Source organism: Pelophylax lessonae (assembly GCF_965119305.1).
Source record: "Pelophylax lessonae genome assembly, chromosome: 9".
Lineage (NCBI taxonomy): Eukaryota > Metazoa > Chordata > Amphibia > Anura > Ranidae > Pelophylax > Pelophylax lessonae.
Window position 1 is genome coordinate 120,570,957 of NC_138776.1, and position 25,452 is coordinate 120,596,408.

Here is a 25,452-nt window from a genome sequence, read left to right on the forward strand (position 1 = left end):
CATACACATATATAGGTGTAAAAGTAGCAGAACCCTATGCCTGCACTAATGAAATAATTAACAGGCATAGGACTACGCTCCTATGACACCTATATGTGCGTATGTGTATAAATACATATAAGTGTGTGTGTATATATACCCCTATACAGAAGTTCAGATGTCATGCCTGCCTCCAAAGATGCCCAAAAAATGCCCAAAAAAACGCCTGCTACAACACACCTGGGCGTTTTTGTAGCAGGCGTTTTTTTGGGCATTTTTTGGGCGTCTTTGGAGGCAGGCATAACATCAGAACTTCTGTGTAGGGGTATATATACACACACACATGTATGTATATATACACATATATAGGTGTGAAAGTAGCAGAACCCTATGCCTGCGCTAATGTAATAATTAACAGGCATAGGACTTCGCTCCTATCCCACCTATATGTGTGTATGTGTATAAATACATATAAGTGTGTGTGTGTATATATACCCCTATACAGAAGTTCAGATGTCCTGCCTGCCTCCAAAGATGCCCAAAAAATGCCCCAAAAAAATTTTTTTTCAATAATTGGCTCTCTATCAAAAGAACTTTTGGTGGTTTTTGATTACTGAAGTTCGGGTCCCATTGATTTCAATGGGGCTCTGAAGTCTGGGCCAAACTTTCGGGAAGTTCGGGTGTTCTGGTCGAACCAAACTTTTCAAAAGTTCGATCATCCCTACTGAACATATGTGTTAGCCCAGTCTGTAGAGTTGTAGATTAAAGCCACATGAGCCCCTTGGTGAAAGGCAAACACCACAAGGACTATAATGGTGGGTGACCCAGAATTGCTGAGAACTAGGTGTTCACCTCCATAAGAGGGTGCCCCGGTGACAGTAACAAGGATTGTAGAAACATAGGAGAGACCATCTAAAACATTGGAAAATGGGGATAAGGTGTGGGAAATCCAAAAGAAGACTTCTGGGGCCTGTAGTTTAGGGAGCCTGCTGCATTAGAGGGGATGGACGTCACTTATGACTTCACTCTCTCGATGGGCACCCCCGCTGAACCCACCCATCTTCCTGCATTGGCTCCCCCCTCATGTGTCGGCGGTCCTGTGACGTCGGACGCCACCGTGATTCGCATGCGGGGTGGCGCTGGGCGACGCAATTGATCAGGGGATCGATATGGAGGGACACAACATATCACAATAACCATACCCTATATATCCATATATTCAGCAGGAACCTGCCCTACATCTACATACCCTATATATATATAGGGTATATATACTGCTCTCTTTCCCTCATAGCAGTGGCCGCCATTGATGAGCCTACATCTCCTGCTGTCCAGTTACTGATTGAGAATCTTGGTTAGGTATGTCTGATGGAATTCTGTTTTTTTTTTTTTTTTTGCTTTTGGATTTCCCACACCGCACCCCTTTTTCTAATGTTTTAGATGGTCTCTCCTATGTTTCTACGATCCTTGTGACCATCACCGGGGCACCCTCTTATGGAGGTGAACACCTAGTTCCCAGCTATTCTGGGTCACCCACCATTAGAGTCCTTGTGGTGTTTGCCTTTCACTAAGGGGCTCATGTGGCTTTTATCTACATCTCTACAGACTCGGCTAACATATATGTTCAGTAGGGATGATCAAACTTTTGAAAAGTTTGGTTCGACCAGAACACCCGAACTTCCCGAAAGTTCGGGTCCGGACTTCGGTATTTAAAAAACACCATTTTGAAGCCCTATAACCCAATAAATGCCCCTAAAAAGTTCCTAGGGTTCTGGGCCATGCCCCAGGGACTATTAATCACACACAAAATTGTCATTTTTGATAGAGAGCCAATTATTGAAAAAATTATTGAAAAAAAAATGAGATTTCTTTAGATTTAGTGTCTGGGGGGTCTAAAAGGTTCACCTGTGAAGTTTCAGCTCTGTAGTATGTCCAGAACCAGAAAAAAAAAGATTGTTTGTCTTAGAATTGCAGTAGAGCAGGGATATGGCTCCGCTATTTTCCAGTGGCCGCCATTGACAAGTCTATATCTCCTGCTTTCCAGTTAATGATTGAGAATCTAGGTTAGGTATGTCTGATGGAATTCTGTTTTTTTTTTTTTTCTTTTGGATTTCCCACACCTTACCCCCATTTTCTAAAGTTTTAGATGGTCTCTCCTATGTTTCTACGATCCTTGTGGCCATAACCGGGGCACTCTCTTATGGAGGTGAACACCTAGTTCCCAGCTATTCTGGGTCACCCACCATTAGAGTCTCTGCGATGTTTGCCTTTCATCAAGGGGCTCATGTGGCTTTTATCTACAACTCTACAGACTGGGCTAACACATATGTTCAGTGGACACATACCAAATTATTTAGCTGTGAACTTATATGGACATGATCGCATTGTGGTGAGTATAATGTGCAGCCAATATATTTTTTCACACATCTATCCACATCTTTATGTTGAAAATGTTTGCAGATGTGAAGTACAATTTAGTTAAACACATTATCATTATCTAATAACTTCTCCGTATTTATATTTCGATTTTGTAGATGTAATAGTGACGGGTGCATGTTCTAACAATATTTCCCTAAAGAAGGAATCTTTTTCAGATTCCGAAACATGTCGGGCTGCTCCTACTGCATTGTGAAGCAGTGATTTTGACACTGATATACATGTGATGAATTTGAACCCAATCACCCTGATTATGTCATTTTTATACATGTTTGCTGTTATTTTTGTACCTATGTATACATTTTAATAATTTGATTCAATAAACCTTATATTTTATCTTACCTACTCTTATTCTTCATACTCATTACACTCATTTAATCAGCTCTGTCCATTTAAATTGCCCCGGGACACCCTTCCTTTGCCATTTTCTTTGCCAAACTTTGCTTTTGATTTTTTATTCAAAATTTTAAAGAAAGTTAAATAAATGAAAATGGCATGGACAAAACTTATGAGACTATTAGCGTAATATTTTTTTGCACAACCTGTAAAGTCAATCACTGCAAAGATTTCTGTAAATGTGACAGATTTCTGTCAATGAGACTTCTGCAACTGCCAACAGGCAAATCTGCCCATTCTTTTTGAGCAAAATGTTCCAAATTTCACAGATTTTAAGGATGCCTTCTCCATACTGTGTGTTTCATCTGTTTCTTTAGCTGTTCAATAGGATTCAGTTCAGGGCTTGTAGAAGGCCACTGCAAACAAGTCCAATCATTTCTTCTACGCCATTCTTTGGTGCTATTATCTGTGTGTCCTCTTTGAGGACTCATGATCAGCAAGTGAGACAGCTTTCTGACACAGTGATGTATATTTACTAAAACGGGAGAGCTCAGAATCTTGTGCAGCTGTGCATGGTAGCAAATCAGCTTATGACTTCAGTTTATTCAATTAAAGTAAACATCAATTTAACAGTTTAAAAAAAAACAGTTATATTCCCTGCATGTGCCAGGAATGTAACTGTCATATTGCTTGTGCTCTCAACAAAACTGTTAAACCATCCAATGGCTGTTGTCATAACTGATCACATGTGCAGCATCATGACAGTAGAAGATTAAACAAAGGCCAAGATGGCAACTTCCCTGGCTGAAAATTATAGGATGGTTTACTTCCACTTTAGGCTACATTCACACCTGAGCGTAGCGTTTTCGCGCGTTTTTACAGCGACTTTTACCGCGATTTTTACCACGATTTTTGTGCAGGCGTTTTTAGATTGAATAGAGACCAATGGAAAACGCCTGTAATCTGCCCAAAAAGAAGCTCATGTACTTTTTTGAGCGTTGGGCGTTTTGTATACAGCATCAAAACACTCAGATGTGAACAGGGGCCATTGAAATGAATAGGATTTGTCTTGTTGGGCGTTTTGAGAGCTGATCCTAGAGCAGAAAAACTCCCCAAAAACGCCTACATGTGAACGGAGCCTTAAGCTTTAGCCAATAAAACCTGCACCTGATTTTGTACTCTCCCGTTTTAGTACAAAAACCCTAGTGTGTTTTGTTCCTTGACAACTCTCTGTAGAAATTCAAGTCTCCACATGCCAGATGCAGCAAAGCAGCCCCAAAACTAAACTAAGTCTCCTCCATGTTTCACAGTGTTTTTTTTTTTTTTTTTACTAAAATAGGAGAGAGAAAATCTGGTGCTGCTCTGCATAAAAACGAATCAGCTTACAGGTTTTATTGCCAAAGCTTAATTGGACAAGCTGAAGTTAGAAGCTGATTGGCTACCATGCACAGCTGCACCAGATTCTATGTGCACTTGTTTTTGTAAATCATCCCCATTGTTTTTCTTTTTCTTCTTTAAAAGCTTCTTTTTTTTCATTTATGAATAAAAGAGATGATGTGGCTTCTCCAGTTTGTCACATCTGTTCAAAGAACATTCCCCCAGAAGCATTAAGGCTCATTAAAAATGTCCTTTTTTTGCAAATTCCAGTCTGCCTTTTTTATTTTTTTCGTTCAACATTGGAACCCTCTGATTTATTTTTCCTTGTAGCCAATCGTCGCCCCAAAAGTGACAGATTATGCAATCAGACACCAATGACCTGACTTGATCTTGGAGTTCAGCGTGTAACTCCTTGAATGTTTTCCTTTGATCTTTGTCTACTATTCCCACTATCCTTCTTTTCAATCTGGGGTCAATTTTCCTCTTGTGGCCATATTCAAGGAAGTTGGCTACACTTCCATAGACCTTACACTTCTTAATAATAATTGCAAATGTAGTCACAAGAACATCAAGCTGCTTGGAGATGGTCTTATAGCCTTTATCTCTGGCATGCTGAAATTTAATTTTCTTTCTGATCCTTTCAGAAAGCTCTGTTCTTTTCTTTCTCTAGTCTAAGATCAGTGTTGTGCACACGATGATACCAACAGTACAGTGACTACTTTTCTCCATTTAAATAGGATGAATGGTGATTAAAAGATTATAGATGTGTGATTATAATTACAGAAAACAATTAGTTTTAAATATCACTATGATCCAATTATCTATAATCTTTTCTAGGGGTACCAACAAATCTGTCCAGGCTATTTAAAAATGTATTTTCAGAATAATTAATAATCTATTTTCACATTTTCTTAGTTTGCTTTATTAGACAACAAAGGCATGTAGAGATCTCTGCATTGAGCAAATTTGCTTAATCAAGGTCCTGTTAAAATTAGTGTGATCCATGACAGTCCTTGGTTTGCATAAAGCTGGCCATACATGGATAGATTTTATTTATTTACTTATTTAAAAAATATATATTTATTATTATTATTATTATTGTTATTATTATTATTTTGTTCTACATGGGTATTTGTGATGTGCTTTGTTTGTATATGTGTAAGAAAAAACAAAAACATTAAATTCAATAAAAATTATTTGATTGAAAAAAATACATGTATAGAAAATATTTTGAAAAAATTTTGTTTTTGATAAAAACCTGTCACAGAACTGTGCGTTAACGACATTATTGTATCAAATTGTTTTCCACATATTATCAATCATTAACATCATAAATGGTACATTTTTTGTTGATCAATGATCGATGCACATATGCTGTACGTTCTTTCAAACTATTTACGATAGATTTCCCTACTAATTATTCGATTGCACAACAAAATTCTGACATGACAGATCTTTCTTTTGGCATAAAACTTTGCATTTAGAGAATCAAAAGGTCCCCACTAAAATTTCTGAAGTCGAATGATCAGGCTTTTTGAATGCTTTTTTGAACGATTTTCTATCCATGTATGGCCGGCTTTAATTTACTTATTAGCATTGTTGCTATGTTTTCCTTAACACCACTGCTAGGTATTTGTTATAGATCAACAGTAAACTCTATTACCCAACACTGAAAACATTAACATAATTTTTCAAACAAACCCATGTCCTTCATAGGCCACAGGAAGCTGCTGCATTTTTTCCATTGGCTGCAAATATGTATGAGCAAATCATCCTGGTTCAATTAGAGGCATCTTCATCTACAATCTGAAACAAGCTAGTGAGAATCTGTAATTTAGAAATAGTAGCAATACTATTTTTCAGACTTCTAGATGCATAAGCTGGAGGTGCAGGCAGGCAAACTGGCCACCTATAGGTTGAACCTAAAACCATATTGCTTATCTTAAGTAATGACAGTTACCACTAAGTACACAGGCCCACAACAGAAATGTAAAAATTGTTCCATCCATAAGTGATGTACTACTTTCAGATCTGAAATGTTTAAAATTTCCTGATTTTAAGGTAACTCTACTGGTAAAGTTAAAGTGGAATTCTAGTTAAAATAAAAATGTGCCCTTTAATTTTTTGGAAAAATATAAGAAATGTTTATTTTTAACCCTCCTATCTTTCACAACAATGGGTTCCCTATGCAGCTGAATGTGGCTGCTCACAGGCACTTCCTAGTACCATTTGCAGTGTTCATACAAAAAGTCTGCACACTTCCCAAAGCAGTTAAGTATACCATGTTTGTTATTTGTAAACAAAAAAAAACAAGACTTTAAAAAAAAAACATTTACTTATTGATTATATAACTACTATAATGGTGTAGTTTTTAAATACAGCAGTAATTTGAGCTGAGAGATATAGGGTGTTTGCCTTACTTCCCCTGTAGGGGTTTTGTTTTTCAAATTCTGAATTCATTTTATCCATATCTATTAAAAATGATCAGCCTTGGAAAAAGATTTTCATATGGTTTGGATGATAGCTACATTTCATTACAGATTACATCTACAACTTACTAAGTTTATGTTTGTGACTGACTTCATAACCCCCATTATGATACCATGGATGTGCATAACATTCACACCAAAGATGCTTACTCAAATAGATTTGGCACCAAATGATACTTTGTACATGTCATTGACACTTGCATACCTCTGTTACTAGTTAGTAACTTAAAGTAACTTAGAGTAGAAACCTAAAGGAGACAATCCTGCGTAGAGCCCGTAAATGTTTGCCAGGCTTTATGAGCATGTACCCAAGGTAACTTTTTGGGATGCAGTTGTTTCATTTTCTTCCCAGACATGTTTCCTGGAAGATGAAACAACATTGTTCTAACACCTTTTTGGGTCCCCGGTAAAGGATGTCCATCAAATTATCAGGGAGTAAGATGCACTCAAAGACCATATTTTAATTTTAAGCCTTTTGGCTAGAAGAACTGATTCCTACAAATCTTCCAGTTATGTGCACAGAAAAGAATACTAAAAGAAATCAAGAGTGCTGCATTTCTTGGCCACAAGGAAAGGCCCATCTCAAGGGTGTGCTCTTGAGTTGACCAAAATAAAATTATATATATTAAAGTAGAAAGTATGGTCAACGCATAAAATCACATATGTGATATAGGCTATATATGGATATTCCAGTATTACCATTACCCCCTTAACCATTCTGCAATTTTCTGTTGATCCCACTGGTAGAATTATTAAATAGGGCAATTACATGACTGTGTGGCAACACTCTTCTTTTACAGGCATTTAAATGCAGCCTTGTCACCATATGTTGCTGTTTTAGCAGTCTAGATGCTGGCCCTGCAGATAGCCCTGTCAGTTAATAGCCATGTATAGCTTCACACACACATTGAGAGTGCATTGCTTTTGTCCAGAAAATGCCTGTTTATCACTCAGAAAGCAAAAACAAATAGGTTTCAGATGTACTTTAAGTGAGGACATTTTAACGTCCAACATAGGCATATTTCTCTGAGTTCTTACCAGTGCTAAAATTATATGTGAGACAATTACTAGCTGCTTTATTACACATTTACTGCTCAGCAGAAAAACAACAATCAGAAAGCATAAGGCATCTGCTTAATTTCAAGTAATAAATGTTAAAACATAACCTTTTCACTTTACAACTAACTGTTGTCCTTGCAGTTGTGTACTTAAATGTGTAATATAGCTGTACAAAGAGTCAAAGGACATAATAAGGGAAATGTGATAAATAAATGTTTGTGCTTGGTTAATGGAAAGTTTATATTATAATAAAAAGCTCCTCAGGACTGTGAGTTTCCTGGGCTTGCCAGAAGAGAAAGAAAGATATGTTCAGGCAACCAAATATGCCTCCTGTTAAATACTGGGGTTAGTTTATGGATCCTGGGGATATGTTTTCCTATAAAGAGAAAATGTTGTGTACAGTAATTTCTATGAACATCTGTTTGGAGTTATTGCTCAGTTGTTTACTATAAAGTAAATTTTATACGATTTTCACATTTACAAGTTTTCTGTACCATATGTTGGTTATTGTCCTAAATATAGAAATCTGTAAATTAGTCATTAGAGGGAGCTCTAAATGATTAGTGATTACTTTGCCTCTCACTTAACTGGTAAATATAAGCAACATGGGGAGTGCATTGTTTATAATGAGTTGGGCAACCAATAGACTTTCTTTGAGAGAAGGAGCACTAAAATCATTAAAGTGGAGTTCCGGCCAAATGTTTTTTTTTTGGCAAAAAATACCCCAAGAATAGTCAGGGCTAGTGCATTTAAACAACAATATCCTCTAAACTGTCCCCTGTTTAGTGTACATGCAGCATGAATTAGTTACCTTGTGAAGTTCTTGTCCAGCGCGGCTATCTGCGGTGTGGGCAGCTGACGCCGAAGTGTCCCTCTTCCTGGATTTCGCCAGTCCCAGAATGCTATACCCTCGTCACTTTCGGGGCAGGCGCATCATCCCACAGCTGGTTCTGCGTCATTGCGCATGCCCAGAAGCTGTTCTCCATCTATCGGCAGAGAATGACACACCTGCACCGGAAGTCATCTCCCAGGAGTCTATGCAAAGCAGGAAATGATGGCAGTGGCCACGCCCGCATAAGGAGGAAGTGCAGTGATTTTTCATTAAAAATACCAAAAAAAATATATATATATCCAATTCGTTTTTAGAATGTGATAATCTTATGTATGATGGAAAGTTGAAAATGTGGCCGGAATTCCGCTTTAAGTAGTACTGTAAAGCAAGGAACAGAGACAATATTGGCGCACCAAAATACACAAATTGATTACAAACAGAAACACATGTTGCAAGATTACCATGAATATGATTATTTACAACAAGATAACTTATTTTACACATATATATATATACTGTATATATAAATAAAACACATTGAAAAGACTATACATTTCTTTAAAAGTATGAATGGACTGATTTTGAAGAATTAACATCATAACTTTTACATTTTCCCACGTTTATTCAAGTTCTTTTTCTGCAAATTTGGTCTTCATGGTTATGCATATGGCAAGTGTGTGTGTACTGTAACTTATTCTTCTACTGTACATGCGCACAATAACTTACAAAGAGTTAGGAGCCTGCATCATATCTGGTAACCATTGCAATGATATGATGCATTATTGCTTTCCACGATGGCAACCTCAATGAGTGGCATGTGGTTAAAATTTAGGGGACATTATAGAGATTATTACATGATTAGAGTACTTTCACATATCTATAGAATCTGTTTATAGAGTCTAGTGAAGTGGTGATCCATGTTTGTGGTTTTAACTTTGTTTTTCATCACACAGGATTCAAGTCTGTTGACATCATTACATATATAAATACTACTGTATTTTCATTGGCTTTAGAGATTTAAATGTGTGCATTTTGTTAGGGACTTTGTGCTCCTAAAACATTGATAGTGTTTATGTCACAATAGAAGCTTTACAATACCTGAAAGACATGGACTGGGGGATTAAAACAACTAATTGTGGCTATGAGATGGCTGCTTTAGTTGGACTAGTTGGGCATGTCTGCTGGAGATTTTTGCTTCTGGAGCCCCTGATATATTGAGTAGTACTTATCTTTTGGAGGGCATGTGTTATTAAAAAGAAATGTAACCACTTCAGCCTCTGCGATGTACCAGTATGTTGCGAGGAAAAAGGGGTTGTACCTAATTGATGCCTGCAGCTACAGGCATTGTCCCAGGACCTTTTTTTCAGCTAGCAATGTGCTTTAACCACGCCAGCTTTGGAAGGTTTTACCCCCTTATTGAAAAAAGAGTCCCGTTTAGATCACGGAAAAAAGAAGCTATAAACTTAGCTTTATAATGACAGAGGGAATATTTATCAACAATTTAAATTCTATTTATTAGTATGATAATCACAAAAATATTTGCTAATTTGCAATGTGCACAGACAGCAGCAGTAACACACGGAACAGAAGACAAGACAAACAAAGTGACATACTACAAATAAAATTCAACCCGCCGGTTACCAGATGCTGCTTGTCTATAGTGGGATACCCACAGCTACCGTCGTATTGATTTCAATGAACATGGTGAGGGGTCCCCCTAGGTGCAAGCCCCTGAGCGCTCAAGCTGCATGGGATGGATGGATGGAAAAAATGGGGTGGTGTATCAGTCTAAAAGGGGGGAGGGACAGTGGGAATGGACAATTCAGGTATGGATGTATGATATATGAAAGAAGTTCAATGCAACTGTGTTTATTCTGAGCATCCAAAGGCATAACCTGCCATTCCTTATAGCAAGGAACGTAAATCCAACATGAGTCTCTCCTGATATATAATCTGCCTGAGTATGTGGACCTCCTACCCAAAAAGGGTTCCTATTTGGACATGTAACGGCGTCCAATGTACATGAACCATGTATGTGAATAAATCTGCGGAGCAAAGCACTGTACCTATAATCATCAGTTAAAAGGTAACAATATGTTTACTAAATCATGTCAGAGCTGGATACAATAGGGCCCCTTTCACACTTGCTGCTCCGTCGGCTGACTCCGTTTATCTCAGCGGGGGATCAATCCGCCGATCCCCTGCTGAGCAGGTGGATGGCAGCTCTGTCTCCGCTCTGTGTGTGGAGACAGAGCTGTCAGGTCCCCACTCTTCTCAATGGGGGAATCAGAAGAGAACGGGCCGCCTGTCCGTTCTCATCTGATCCAATACGCCAGACGGATGGAAAATAGGGTTTCCATCCGTCCGCATTTGACGGACAGGATGGGATCAGATGTCAGTGGGCATGTCTCCGCTGGCATCCAATGCCCCATAGAGATGCATGGGGCATCCATTCAGATCTGCCTGAAAAACTGACAGGCGGACCTGAACGGTCCGCAAGTGTGAAAGGGGCTTAATGCATCCCTGTGTAGTTCTGTTAATCAGCCCTGTGCCTCCGGCTTGGTAGAGATGATAGTTGTGCTACCCCAGCCAAAGGCTTTTAAGTGGAACACCAGTGTGACATCCAGTGTGATATCCCATGTAAAGTCCAGTCCATGTCCAAACCCGTGGGTATAAAGTGACAAAATCCCTTTTCCTTCCACCGGCATACAGATCGCCACTCAGCGGGGACTTGTTTCGCGGTAACTCAGCCGCTAGTGACATCAACACATTTCGCAGGAGAATTGCGTAGCTTCGTCTGGACCTTTATTGACCAAGCCATTTTTTTGCGATATGGCACTGTGTTGCTTTAACTGACAATTGCAACAACGTGCGATACTGTACCCAAATATTGATTATTGCATTTTTTTCCCCATAAATAGAGCTTTCTTTTGGTGGTATTTGATCACCTCTGCAGTTTTTATTTTGTGTGCTATAAACATAAAAAGACCGACAATTTTGAAAAAAAAAAACAATAGTTTTTACTTTCTGCTATAAAACATTCACAATAAAAAAATTTAAAAAATCAATCTTTTTCATCAATTTAGGAAAATATGTATTCTGCTACATATTTTTGGTAAAAAAATCCTAATAAGTGTTTTTTTATTGGTTTGCGCAAAAGTTATAGTGTCTACAAACTATGGGATAGAGTTATGGACTTTTTATTTATTTTTTTATTGTTTTTACTAGTAATGGCGGCATTCAGCGATTTTTAGCGGGACTGCGACATTGCGGCGGACAAATATGACACTAAGTGACACTTTTTGGGGACCAGTGACACCAATGCAGTGATCAGTGCTAAAAAAAATACACTGTCACTGTATAAAGTACACTGGCAGGGAAGGGGTTAAAACTAGGGGTGATCAAGGGGTTAAGTGTGTTCCTAGGGAATGCTTTCTGTGTGGGGGATGGATGTGCTAGAGGAAAAGAGAGCTTAGCTGAAACACAAGATCTCCCTATGCCTCTGTGACAGAACAGCCATCTGCCGTTCTGTCATTCCCCTGCACAATCGTGGGTAGCGGGTGGCCATCGTGGCAGCCAGACCTTCTGATTGTCTCTTGCTGTGTCTGATCACAGTGGGAGTGGCGCTCCGGCGGCATACACGTGCCCCTGAGAACCCCTGCACAAAATCACGTACCTATATGTGATTTTGCGTACCTGGGCTGCCCTGCCGCAGTATATATGCGGTGGGCGGTCCGGAAGTAGCTAAATGTAGAAGTGGTCCTAGCGGCTAATTAGAGGCTGGATTGATTTTTCAGGTGGCGGAATGGAGTCCCCCCTCCCGCCACCTTCCCAGGCTCTCCCATCCCAGCAGGCTGACCATAGAAATGACCAAGGACTGGAATGTCCCTGATCATCTCTATGATCTAAGAAATCGGAGGCAAAAAGTATTTTCTCACTTCCAGTTTTGGTTACTAGCCTGTGAAAGCATCAGATCAAACTGATCTTGGTTTGATCTGATGCTTTTAAGGGCAGAGGAGAGATCTGGGGTCTAATAGACTCATGCTATCAACAGGGTTTTTGATAGCAATAAAGTTAAATAAAAAATTAAAGCAACATTGTAAAATTTTAAATAAATTTAAAAAAAAAGTACATTTTAAAAAAGGTGAATGCATACGCTGGTCCTGTGCAAATACATAAACAACAAACCCACCACACATGTGATGTATCACCCCAAATGAGTGAGAGCAAAAATTCTAGCAACAGACTTCCTGTGGAAATATAAAGTGGCAACCTGTAAAGGCTTTTAAAGCATCTCCTATGGATACTTTATTGTACCCTAATCTGTCGCCTTTCTCCAAGCGTGTACAATTTTATAGAGTGACATGTTTTGCATCCACTTAATCGCCCTAACATCATCTTTTATATTTTACCAAAAATTGTGTATTATATTGTTTTTGTGTGCTCTAAAATTCATTAAAGTGTATTTTTTCCAAAAAATGTGCATTTGAAAAACCGCTGCAAAAAATACAGCATAAAATATCAAATTGCAACAGCCACTTATTTTATTCTCTACATTCTCTGCTTAAAAAATGCAATGTTTGGGGTTCTAAGTAATTTTCTAGCAACAAAACAATAGTAATAAGGTAGACTTAAGCCCCGTACACACGTCCCGAATGTCGGTCGAACGATCGGCCGTCTTTTGTCCGATGCTGTCCTGTCGGCTGAAAAGTGCTAAAGACTGCACACGAATTTTGTTGGCCAACAACAGCCAACTGCAGAAGTGATGTCATGTGATGTTTAACTTTCCGTGTCTTTTTTCTTTTCTGAGCATGCCCAGTCTTGCTAATCTGCTGTTTGTCGGCCGAATTCTGTACTGACTGGCGAACAATCGGCCGTTCTGGTTGACGGCCAACAAAAATTTTAAAGTCTGCATGACAGATTCTGTTCGGCCGAAAATGCGCTGTCGGCTGTCGGAAGCATCATACTAACAAGCCGACAATCGGCCGATCGTTCGGCGGCCGAATATTTACGGCCGACAATCGCTACATGTGTACGGGGCTTTATTCTTCGAAAAGTGTGTCAATTAGCATTTAATATGCACCTGAATACAATGTCCCTGTAGGGAGGATTTCTCCATCCACCTTGTTTGTGTGGAAGGAGAAATCTGCTCATTTAGTTTTTTTCATTCAACCCACTGGTTGAATGAAAAATAAAGTAATCATCTATGACCAGCTAGGGGAGTGTACTAGAAAATGGGTAAGAGACCGAAGGCAGGGATAAGAAAACAAAAAAAAAAAGGAGAATTGAAAAAAGAAGAAGAAAACGCCTCATCTGTTTTGTGTTACCACATACTATAGGATTCACAACATTTTAATGTGGATGTCCAGAGATGTCCCAAATCTTTTAGGATCCTAACAACACATGTGTTCAGATGGACTGTATATTAGCTGTGCTTCTACAACTAGAAAAGTAGGTAAAGTGTTAATTGTCTGTATTTAGAGATCTCACCCTCTCCTCATAAAATATCTTAGATTTTAGTTAGGTTTTATTCAGAGAACCTTGTTTTATATTTATGTAAAGGTTTGTCTTAAAGCACTATTAAACCCAAAAGCAAACATTTATCATGCAGCTTACCAAATCTTAATTGTGGTGACTGCAGTAGTATTCTGCTTGCTATCCTTTATTTTCATCTGGTGATCTGACCAGTTAGTCTGTTGTTTTTCAACAGAATGTTCTCATTATATTGTGGTAAAGGAAAGAAAAGTGAAAAGCAAGTGATAGCTCCCCTTTTACAGAAGTACTTCCTGAAGTGATGTCATGGGTGTAGTCAGTGCCCTTATAAAGGCCATGAGGGGAGGAGATATAGGCAGTTGAGGATGGGAGCCAGATACCACACCATCATGCAGATGTAGCCAGTTGTGCAGAGGCCCTGGACAGGGCTGGAGAACAGGGTGAGGTAGTGCTGCACGGAGAAGAGCCGGCTGTAGTCTTCCTGTCTCTGATGGTTGGTGAAGGCTAGACCAGGTTACAAAAGACCTTTAAGGCCAGGTCAAGGGTTTTCTACTGTTCTATTCCCCTGCAGGAGCTGGGAGAAATGTACAGTATCCATACAGTATATTTTAAACCATGTTTACAGTGTAACTGATGGATTATATCCTTTTTATATATTTCCAGCATGTAGTGGCAGGCATGTAAGAAATTCCTCTTATGCTACAGTATATACTTGCCAGTACTTTGAAAGATTTAATGGTACTAGACAGAATGAAAATATTTTAAGTTTGCCTGTTGTATTCCTTTTGTGTACTACTTCAGTGAATTCAACTGTCAAGTATTCCCTAGTGATTGTTCCTAGATAAAAGATTTAGACTGCAACAGTATTTTAAAGTATAGTCCCACAGCTCCTTCTATACAAATTACAAGTTCACAGTAACTTTAATTTAGGTATTCAAGGTAAAGTTGTCTACCATGTGATTTAAAAAAAAATAAAGTGACATTTACTAAACAGCTGAGAGGAAGCCAGATTTTTTTTAGATTGCTCTGATGTAGGAGATTCAGATTACATTGGCTATGTGGATCTCCTGGGAAAACAAATGTTTTCTACAAGTTGCATCAAATCATTATTCTGGTGGGAGCGCTGAAGTTTCCCTGACATATACTGTATGTGAACATGAAATTTATATTAAACTGACAATATAGTTAATGAGAAGTGCTCACAAAACTTATCTAAAAATGAATACAGTTCATCTTTTAGATAAAAACAAAAAACACATACTGTATATATTTATATTTACGTGCTACAGTAAAAGCAAAAGGAAAATAGTATAATATACCGTTAATATAATTTAAAATACCATTTGTTTTGGGACATTTTACATTTCTGTAAGAATTCCTGTTGGACTTCCACAAAAAACTGAGCAAGTTCATTAAGCCCTCGTTGACACTAAAGCGATTTGTTATGCAACTTCACAGGTTAAATCGCATAGCAAGTTGCAGTCTATTGCTGGCAATGACACCTTTCCAATCGTGCAACGTTGACTTTGCAGCACCGCACCTATTTGCAAAGTCGTTTCTGCACTACTTTTGACGATTTTGGGTGTGACTTCAATAGACATCTGTGCATGAAGCCGGACAGATGTCTTTCAAGTCGCACCTAAAGTCACGGCTTTGAAATCATGAGATTTCAGATGAAGTTGCGTGATTTCAAGCAGTGTTCAGTGTGAATGAGGGCTTAAAGCTACTGTCACGCTCACTTGTTCCATGCTCTATCTCTGATGCCTCGTACACACGTACTGATCGTCGGCCGAACGAACGGCCGTCTTTTGTCCAGAGCTGTCGTGTCTGTTGAAAAATGCAAAAGACTGCACAAGAATTTTGTCCGCCGACTACAGCCGACTGCAGAAGTGATGTCATGTGATGGTTAACTTTCCCTGTGTTTTTTCTTTTCTGAGCATGCCCAGTCTTGCAAATCTGCTGTCTGTCGGCCGAATTCTGTATTGACTGGCGAACAATCGGCCGCTCTGGTGTCGGCATACAAAAATTTTAATGCTTGCACGACAGATTCTTTTCGGGTGAAAGTGCGCTGTCGGCTGTCGGAAGCATCATACTAACAAGCCGAAAATCGGCCGATCGGTCGTCGGCCGAATCTTTTCGGTCGACAATCTGCACGTGTGTACGGGGCATAAGTCTATCTCTGTGTGCAGCCACAAGATTCCTGCTTCCTCCGGAACTGCAGCCACTCATAAGGGGGAGGGGGGGTCACTGTCTTCAAAAACTAGAGGGTTGCTTGGTTTTCAAGCAATGCATTCACATACTAGCAGCCAGACCCTCTGTGCTACCAAGTGACTTGTCTTATTTTCCTCTCCTGTTATTGTCTCTATGATCTCTAATGTTTACAAAGTCTGTTAAGCCTGTATCCAGCACTGGTGTGTCTCAGTGTCCCAGCATTTCTCAGTGTCATCAGTCATTCCAGCATTGTTTTCCTTGTGTATTTCAGCCTGTGATTCAGAGTCTGCTCTGTTGAGCCCCATGTTTCTAAGTCTGTATCCTGCTTCAGTGGCCCCATGCACTCCTGCCAGAATCCAGTCTTCCTTTACCAGTCTGCACTTCAGTCTTTTCCTGCTTATCTGCACCAGTGAATTTCCCTTATGAGTTCCAGTCAGCACCTGTGCAGCCTGTGTGTGTACCTTCTCTTTAGCACCTGTGTGATTTTTTTGAAAGTTTCAACCAGCCACTTTTTACTAACACCCATGCATGGACAAGGAGTCCATGACTCCTTGTCCACATCCTGCTTCAGTGATCCCATGCACACTTGCCTGCAATCTTCTCCCAGTGATCCCCTGTGATTCTGTGCACCTTTAAACATTCCCAGTGCTTCTGTGTGTATGTGCATTTTTACCTGCTCAGACTGTGTTACATACTTATTGGAGGGTACGGGTCTCAGAGCTGTTAAGGACTCTCTCCAGCATAACTACCCTCTGTTCCCAGTAGCTACCTGCTTGGGTGGGTCTGAGGACTGTAACCTGGGTATCTCCTGCAGCTTAACACCTCAACCCCTGCAAGCTCTGGTGAAAATCAGGTATCTTAGATTCTGTGACTCAGCCCTTTTTAGAGCCCTCGTCATCACTAATCAAGTAGGCATGCCAAGCTCTATGTGCCTACTCTTTGACTTTGACCACAACCTTCCCAACTGCTACAACTAAGCCCTAGTAAACCACTCTGCCCCTTGTGGGAGAAGATTTCCAATACATGACAGCAACCTACACAATTAGTAGTAGTAGTAGTAAACTCCACTTTTTTTTTTTTTTATAAATTTATTTATTGTTTTCAAATTACAAAATACAAATTCATGTCACATATAAAATTGTATAAGACCCAATTTTTTACCTTACCCCCCTCCCCCCATTATTTTTTCCTCTAGTCCCCCTGCCCTACTAACTAATCCTTTAACTCTAATTTTCTTATTGTCTATTCTCCATTCCACTTAGTGTATCCCCTTGTCTTCTGAAAGTCTATCCATTCCTCCCAGATATCGACCCACTCTATGGTCTCATCTTCCTCCCACTCTTTTAGGTATTCCATTGTTCTTATTTTTTCTACTCTCCTCATCCAATCACCCAGTGTCTGTGTTTCTTTTTTTTGCCAGAATAACGGGATTAGACCCTTTGCAGCATTTATCAAATGAGGGATTAATGTCACTTTATATTGTTTTATTGAGCTTTTTGTGCCATGAAATAGACATACCCAGGGGTCTTCTTTAATCTCTATTTTCGTGATTTATTTAATTTGAGCTAATACCTCCTTCCAAAATTTTTTTTATATACGGACATTCCCACCATAGGTGGCCCATTGTTCCAACTTCTATACAATCCCTCCAACAGTATTTAGATTTCTCTTTTTGATAGTTATAAATTTTGTAGGGTGTGTTGTACCATCTAGCGATGCATTTATAATTCATCTCCACTGTGTTCACATCTACTGAAAAACTGTGTATTAGTCTAAGACTTTTTTCTAGGGGATAATCTACATTCCGTATTCCTAAATCTTTTTCTCATTTTTCAATGTATGGCGGTATACTCAGACCCGTCATGTCCACCAGTATTTTGTATATATTTGAAATACTATTCTTACCTTTTTCAGATGAGCAGATTTGCTCAAATGGAAGTAATTCATCACTTGATCTTAACGGTTTTGGTAAGGTGGATACGAAATGTTTCAGCTGACCATACCGCCATTCATTAATCTTCCAATTTTTTTCCTTTAAACTTTCCAATGTGCAAATCTTTCCCTTATCTATAATATCCCTAACCCATGCATCCTCATCTGTGATCCAGCTTCCTCCCATCTTTTTTTGTCCTGGTGGGAAGAAGTTTGTATCTCTTAGAGGGATTAATGGTGAATTGTGTTTCCATTTATTTTTTTTATAAATTATATCCCAAATTCTCATGGCCTGATGTGTGATCAAATGTGTATTAGTGTTCAATTTCCTATATTGTGAAGGGATCCATATAACTTTCCCTAATTGAGTGCTGCTTATTGGGCATTCTATTTTTACCCAACTTTTTTCACTTTTTAACTTCCCCCCATTCCGTCACTCGTGAGAGTAGTGTCGCATCGTAATATTTTTTGAAGTCTGGAATCGCTAGACCTCCTTGGTTCTTGCCCTTTGTTAATACTGAATATTGTATTCTAGGTTTTCTCTTTTTCCAAATAAATTTGGAGACAAAAGATTTCAGCGTTTTAAAATATTCTTGAGGTATCTGTATTGGTAGCATTTTAATATTTGTAGGCTATTTTCGGTAGTATTGCCATCTTAATGATATTTATTCTTCCTATCCATGATAATTGTCTGTGTGAAATCCTGTTTAGTTCTATTTTAATTTCATTTAACAGGGGTATATAATTTTCTTCATATACATTTTCGGGATCTACAGTTAATATAATTCCTAGATATTTTAGACCTGTGTTTTTCCAAGAAAAGGGGAATTCCGATCTTAATTTTTCTTCCTCTTTTTTTTTTTATATTAACGTTTAATATCTCGGATTTTGCCGGATTAATTTTTAAATGAGAGAGTTCTCCATATTTTCTTAAGATTTCCATCAAATTTGGGAGGGTTACTCTTGGACTGTATATGTAAAGGAGCACATCGTCTGCAAATGCGGCAACTTTGTGCTCCACATCTCCAACCCTTACACCCGTAACATCTAGACATTTTGTAATTGTTGCCAGGAGGGGTTCCAGAGAGAGGACATATAGCAACAGGGATAGGGGGCATCCCTGCCTAGTTCCATTGGACATCCCAAATGGCTCTGAGTGGATCCCATTTACTCTTACCCTGGCCGAAGGGTGGCTATACAATGTTTTTATCCAAGCCCTCATTTTAACCCCTATCCCCAATTCTTTCAGAGTTTTAGTCATAAATTCCCATCCTATTCTGTCGAATGCTTTTTCTGCATCTATTGACAGTATTAGCCCCTGGGGTCCACCCCTAGCCATTTGCTGCATCAATAGAACTGTTCTTACTCCATTATCTCTTCCCTGTCTCCCCAATATAAAACCCACTTGGTCGCTTTGTACCCATATCATCATCAGGCTTTTCAACCAATTTGCCAATACTTTTGCAAAGCGTTTTGTGTCTATATTTAATAACGAGATGGGTCTATAGCTTGAACATGTTGTAGCGTCTTTTCCTTCCTTCGAGATTAATGTAATTGAGGCTAAGAGGGCTTCTTTACTCATTTCATATATTTGACCTAGGCCATTAAAGTAATCTTTTTATTTGGGTATCAATAATTCCTTATACTTTTTGTAATAGTTCACTATAAACCCATCTGGCCCGGGGCTTTTTCCTGAGTTTGTGGTTTTAAAGGCTATTTTTATTTCTTTCTCTGTAATTGGGGCCTCCAGATGGTCTAATTTATCTTGTTGTATTATGGGTAGACTCGCTTCTCTAAGGTATTGTTGGGTTTTGTTTATTTTGTTTAGTGTCTTCTCCTCTTATGATTCTTTGATATTATAGAGTTTCCCGTAATATTCCTGAAACACCTTTGTTATATCAGCGGTTGAATAGACCATTTCCCCCTTTTCATCTCTTATCCTCTCTATATAATTTAATGTTTTCTTTCTTTTTAACACTCTTGCCAGTTTCTTTCCAATCTTATTATTCCATTGGTAGTTCTCCTTAATGATTTTATTGTTACCCTGTCTTATTTCTTGAACCAAAAATTCTTTTAATTCCTCTCTTTTTGTTTCTAGATGGTGTGGAGTCTCTGTATTCTGTGAATTTTTGTGTCGTTGTTCTAGGTCATAGATACCTTTTATCAGTCTTTCTTTCTTTTCCACTCTCTCTTTTTTCCTCCAGGCCCCTTTAGAGATTAGAATCCCCCTCATGTATACCTTTGAGCCTCCCAGAGTATATTTTTTGGGGTATCTTCTCTTTCATTTATCTGAAAATAAAATTCAATTTCTTTTCCAATTTCTTCTCCCCATTTTTTATCTCTCAGTAATTCCTCATTTAATCTCCAGGAATTGATTTTAGTCTGACCCCCTGCTATTTCCAGCTTCATCTTAACTGGGGCATGGTCCGACCATGTCTTGATCCCTATTTTTACCTCTATCCCCTGTGTTCAATCAATATATGATCGATCCTGGAGTAAGTCTTATGCACAGAGGAGTAGAACCTATAATCTCGTTCTTTTGGATGTAATACTCTCCATGTATCTAAAAGTTGGTGTTGGAACAACTTCTTTTTAATCTTCTTCTGATATGGTGCACTACCCCTCTGTGCATTCGACGTATTATCCACCCCAGGATCAAAACAAAAATTGAAGTCTCCGGCCACTATCACCCACCCCTTTTTAACCGCTTGCCGACCGCCGCACGAACATATACTGCGGCGGTCAGCCCCTCACAGGCAGAGTGACGTATCGGTACGTCACTAGCCTGGGAGGGTCTGGGGAGCGAGCGCGCGCCGCCGGCGGCGCGCTCCCGCGTGGTCACGGACCCCCCGCGCGTGTGACCGGCGGACCCGATGTCCGCTGGTCACTCGCGATCGGCGGGGGAGAGGGAGAAAGGCAGGCAGCTTGTGTAAACAAGCTGCCTGTCAGTTCTCCCTGTGTAGAAACACTTATCATACGGTTCTACTATGTAGAACCGTTGATCAGTGTAACTACACCTCAAGCCACAGCCAATCACCGTTAGAATCACGCCCCTAGGGACACACACAGCCCCTCCCTCTCCAATAAAGTTAACCCCTTCACTGCCAGTGTATTTTTACAGTAACAGTGCATATATATAGCACTGATTACTGTAGAAATGTCACTGGTAACCCCAAAAGTGTCAAAAATGTCAGTCAAGGGTCCGATCTGTCCGCTGCAATGTCGCAGTACCGCAAAAAAATCACAGATCGCCGCCATTACGCGTTAAAAAAAAACAACAAAAATGACAAAAATCTTTCCCTTTGTTAGTAAACGCGATAACTTTTGCGCAAACCAATCAAAATACGCTTTTTGCGATTTTTTTTTACCAAACATATGTAGCAAAAAACAAATTGGCCGAAAATTTAAAAACATTTTGATTTTTACTTTTTTTTTGGGGGGAATTTCATATAAAAAAATTTGAAAAATATTGTTATTTTTGCAAAATTTATGCTCTTTTTTTGTTTATAGCGAGTGATCAAAAAATCGCACAGGTGATCAAATACTGCCAAAAGAAAGCTCTGTTTGTGGGAAAAAAAGGACGTCAAATTCGTTTAGGTACAGCGTTGCACGACCGCGCAATTGTCCGTTAAAGTCACGCAGTGCCGAATCGCAAAATACCCCCTGGTCAGGAAGGGGGTAAAATCTTCCGGGGCTTAAGTGGTTAAACTCTTCTAATTTATCTAATATTTTCCAGAGGTATTCCATGGATTTATCATTTGGACAATATATATTTACTAAGGTCACCTCTTTTGAAAATAATCTCCCTTTCAAGAAGAGGAATCTACTCTCGTTGTCTGTCATCCTCTCTTCTAGAGTAAACTGTGTACCTCTTGCTATTCCAACGGCCACCCCATTTGCTTTTTTTGTTGTAGAGTCTGCATAATACCAGCTGGGGTGGTCCTTCGAATATAGCCTGGAATTAGATGAGTGTGGAATATGAGTTTCTTGTAGGAAAACTACATTGGCTTCCATATTTTTTATTTCTTTAATTAAGTTTACCTCTGTCATCTAATTCCTGATTGTGGGATTATATGTATCTTTTTTTTTTCCTGACTACCTGATGTGAAGGTATTATTTCCCATTAAATAATGGAATAGGCTCGTAAGACAATACTTATTTTTTTCCCCTCCTTCCCTTTGCTTCGACTAAATACGACTAAAACTAAAACACTTGCAGAAGACTAAAATGGGACTAAAACTAAAATGCCATTTTAGTCCTAAGACTAAGACTAAAACTAAATTGACATTTGCTGCCAAAATTAACACTGGTAGTAATCCCTTCTGTACTATATTTTTTAATTTGAGTTTGCCAAGTGCAACTAATAAAACAACCAATAAGGGGAGACATACAAAAACCTCTTCTTATGGAACCTCACATTATTAGCAATGTGATCCTGATATAACAGTGGGCTTTCTTTAAAATAAACCAACATTGAAGAAAGTATCATAAACCATGATTTAGCAAAATATAAACATTGCTTCTGAATCTAAAAAAGGTAGATACCATTATGAGATCAGGGACTCTTTAAAGTCAAGTTATTTCAGTTTTGGGTGGATGCCTGCAGGTTAAATCACTGACCCATTTGTTTATCTTTAGCAGACTGTAGCTGCAAAATATGTGCACTAGAAATTATCTCCGCAAATCTGCTTTGGCCATCACAAGGTTTGTTTCACTTTTGCTAATACATACAATTATTTGTTGACAGATCCGAGAAAAGAACCTGAACAGGAGTAAGACAGCAATAACTGAAAACTCCAGCAAGAATAGGTTTATACTATTTATAAGATGACTGGGTCTTTTGACCTTTTCCCTACTAACAATGGCTTACAAAAATGAAAAATTTACAGTGTGCAGAACATTTAATTGAAGCCATTTACTCAAACTGATATTAAAGTGGAACTTTGGTCAGAAAATTAAGTCCTGCTAGATCACTGCAGGCTGGCCCTTTTTGCAGGTAAAGCTATGTAAAATATACAAAATAAGTGCCTATACTGTTTAAAATCCAGTAATTACACTATTTCACCCTACTCTGCACAAGCTCAGTTGCTCTCTATTTTTTGGCACTCTTGTCAAAAATCAAAGTCACTAGAGGCTGATCTGGCAAAATAAGCAAAATGGCAGCACCCAGCAAGAAGAAATAAGAGTAATGCTGGAGGCAATTTAGAGCATGCACTAGTTTTAGTAGAATAATTATTATATTTGTTTTTAGGATCAGTTCTGTGAATATAAAAGTATATAAAAATGTTATCTAATTTTATATTTAGTTTTTATTTTATTTTTAATTTACTCTATAAATTCTATAATTAGTTAATCAAGTTTTTATAAGGAACTATAATTTTTTCAAAGAGAGGATATCTCCAATAATGTTTAATGTTTTGAAACGATTTTTCATGAGCCTCGGAAGAATAATAGTTTTGTTAGTTTATTTTATTGTAATATCCTATTTGTTCCACAAGATAACGCTGGGGTGTCATTTTTTTCCGGTTTTACTAAATTTGAGACTTCCTTTATTGGGATTGTTTCACATTGTTAAACGTGTTGTTTTGAAATATTTTATTGCTTTATCGCTTTTGCAAATAGGAAGTGTTGTTCTAGTATATGGTCTGCCAGATATGCCGCCTGTTGAATTTTGGTGGTATGATTAGATTATTGAACATTTTGAAATAAAAGCAAGGCTTGGTTTTGAAACAGCAGCCATCTTAGGTCTATAAGGAGCCTTGGTTTAGATACAGCAGCCATCTTTGAATCAAAATGAGGCTTGACTTAGCCTTTACGTGATGATGTTTCTTACTTTCCCAATGAGGCTTGGGAGCTTGGGATAGCATCTTGTTGGAACTTAGGAACAAGTTTTGGGATTTACACTTCATCCGAGACAGCAATAACTTTTTGGGGGTGGCTCCAGTCCTTTGAGAATGTCATTTTTGAGGAAACTCATCAGGGAAGGGCCGGAAACGTGACTTCATTGCGATCTAGATGTGTCCTTCATGTTGATGTGATTATACAGTGCTGTATCTGCAGTTTCTAGTATTTAATAAAATTGTGAAATCTGGTTTATACTATGTGTAGTAGAATGGGTCACTTTTTATGCTCAAGTGCAAGGGAGATTGGCACCAGAAGAAGTCCTGTTAACCGGCCCTGGGGATCCTCTTTACCCTTAATGTGAGAACAATCTAACATCTTTGGGTGGTTTTGAATCTGATCTACTATCAATTATGTGTCCTACAGAGTAGCAGGGGGCGGCTTCTATCCATACAAATTATGACCTCTGCTAAGCCTCTATATATTAAATTTTGGTGATGGTTCATTACACTGGTGGAGGATGCACTCATTTATTTGACCCCTCAGTGAAGAATGGGATCATCACATGAACTTTGGGTTACTAGTGGAATAGGTTTTATATTTATTTATGATAAATAGCTTTGGTATTTCACTATTCTTTGCACTATAATTACTTTGTTTAGTGCAGCACAACATTTTTAGTTATTTGTGACACAGCTGATATCACTTTGTGTGCATGCAGCTGGTTTTCACAACTATATCTGTTGGTTTATTTGACCCCCTGCACTGCCTACTATCTATTTAAATTTTTTTAGCTTTAATTACTATTGTGGAGTGTATGTTTCTTACTAAAGAACTTTTGTTTTTATTAAGTTGTTATGGGATAAGTTAAAATGGGGAAAATGTGATTACCACTCTATAGCAAGCACAGCGCTGACTCCACATGAACCTATATTATTAGGTACACTATTAAGTACAGTAAAATGATTATCATTAACATTTAAAACAGTTGACCACCCCTCCACCTCAAAAAACTCCACTCCATTGGTCTCCATGACCATACTCGTTGTTGGTTCTCATCCTACTTACCCTACTGCACCTTCAATGTCACATACAGTTCTACCTCTCCCTCTGTCTTCCTTTTTCCATTGGGGTCCCCTAAGATTGTGTTCTTTGACCTCTCCTATTCTCAATTTACACCCTCTACTCAGTGAGCTGATCAATACTGTTTCTATGCTAATGACACCCAAATCTATCTTTTTACCCCTCAGCTCACTCCATCAGTCTCCTCACGCATCACTAATTTATTGACAGACATATCAGTCTGGAAGTCACACCACTTCCTCAAACTAAATCTATCCTAAACTGACCTAATATTTTCTCCCCCACGTGTCCTTTCTCCTGACTTGTCTGTTAAGACCAATGTCACAACTATCAGCCCGTCCCAGCATGCCAGGGTGGTAAGTGTAATCCTAGACTCTGAACTCT

The 25,452-nt window shown here is 38.7% G+C and overlaps 1 protein-coding gene across 1 annotated transcript in view; it reads right to left on the reverse strand.

Annotated features, from left to right (window-relative positions):
- PCDH15 (protocadherin related 15) overlaps positions 1 to 25,452 on the reverse strand; it is a 1,730,880-nt gene that overhangs the window by 1,536,062 nt on the left and 169,366 nt on the right. The gene's annotated exons all lie outside the window — the stretch shown is intronic.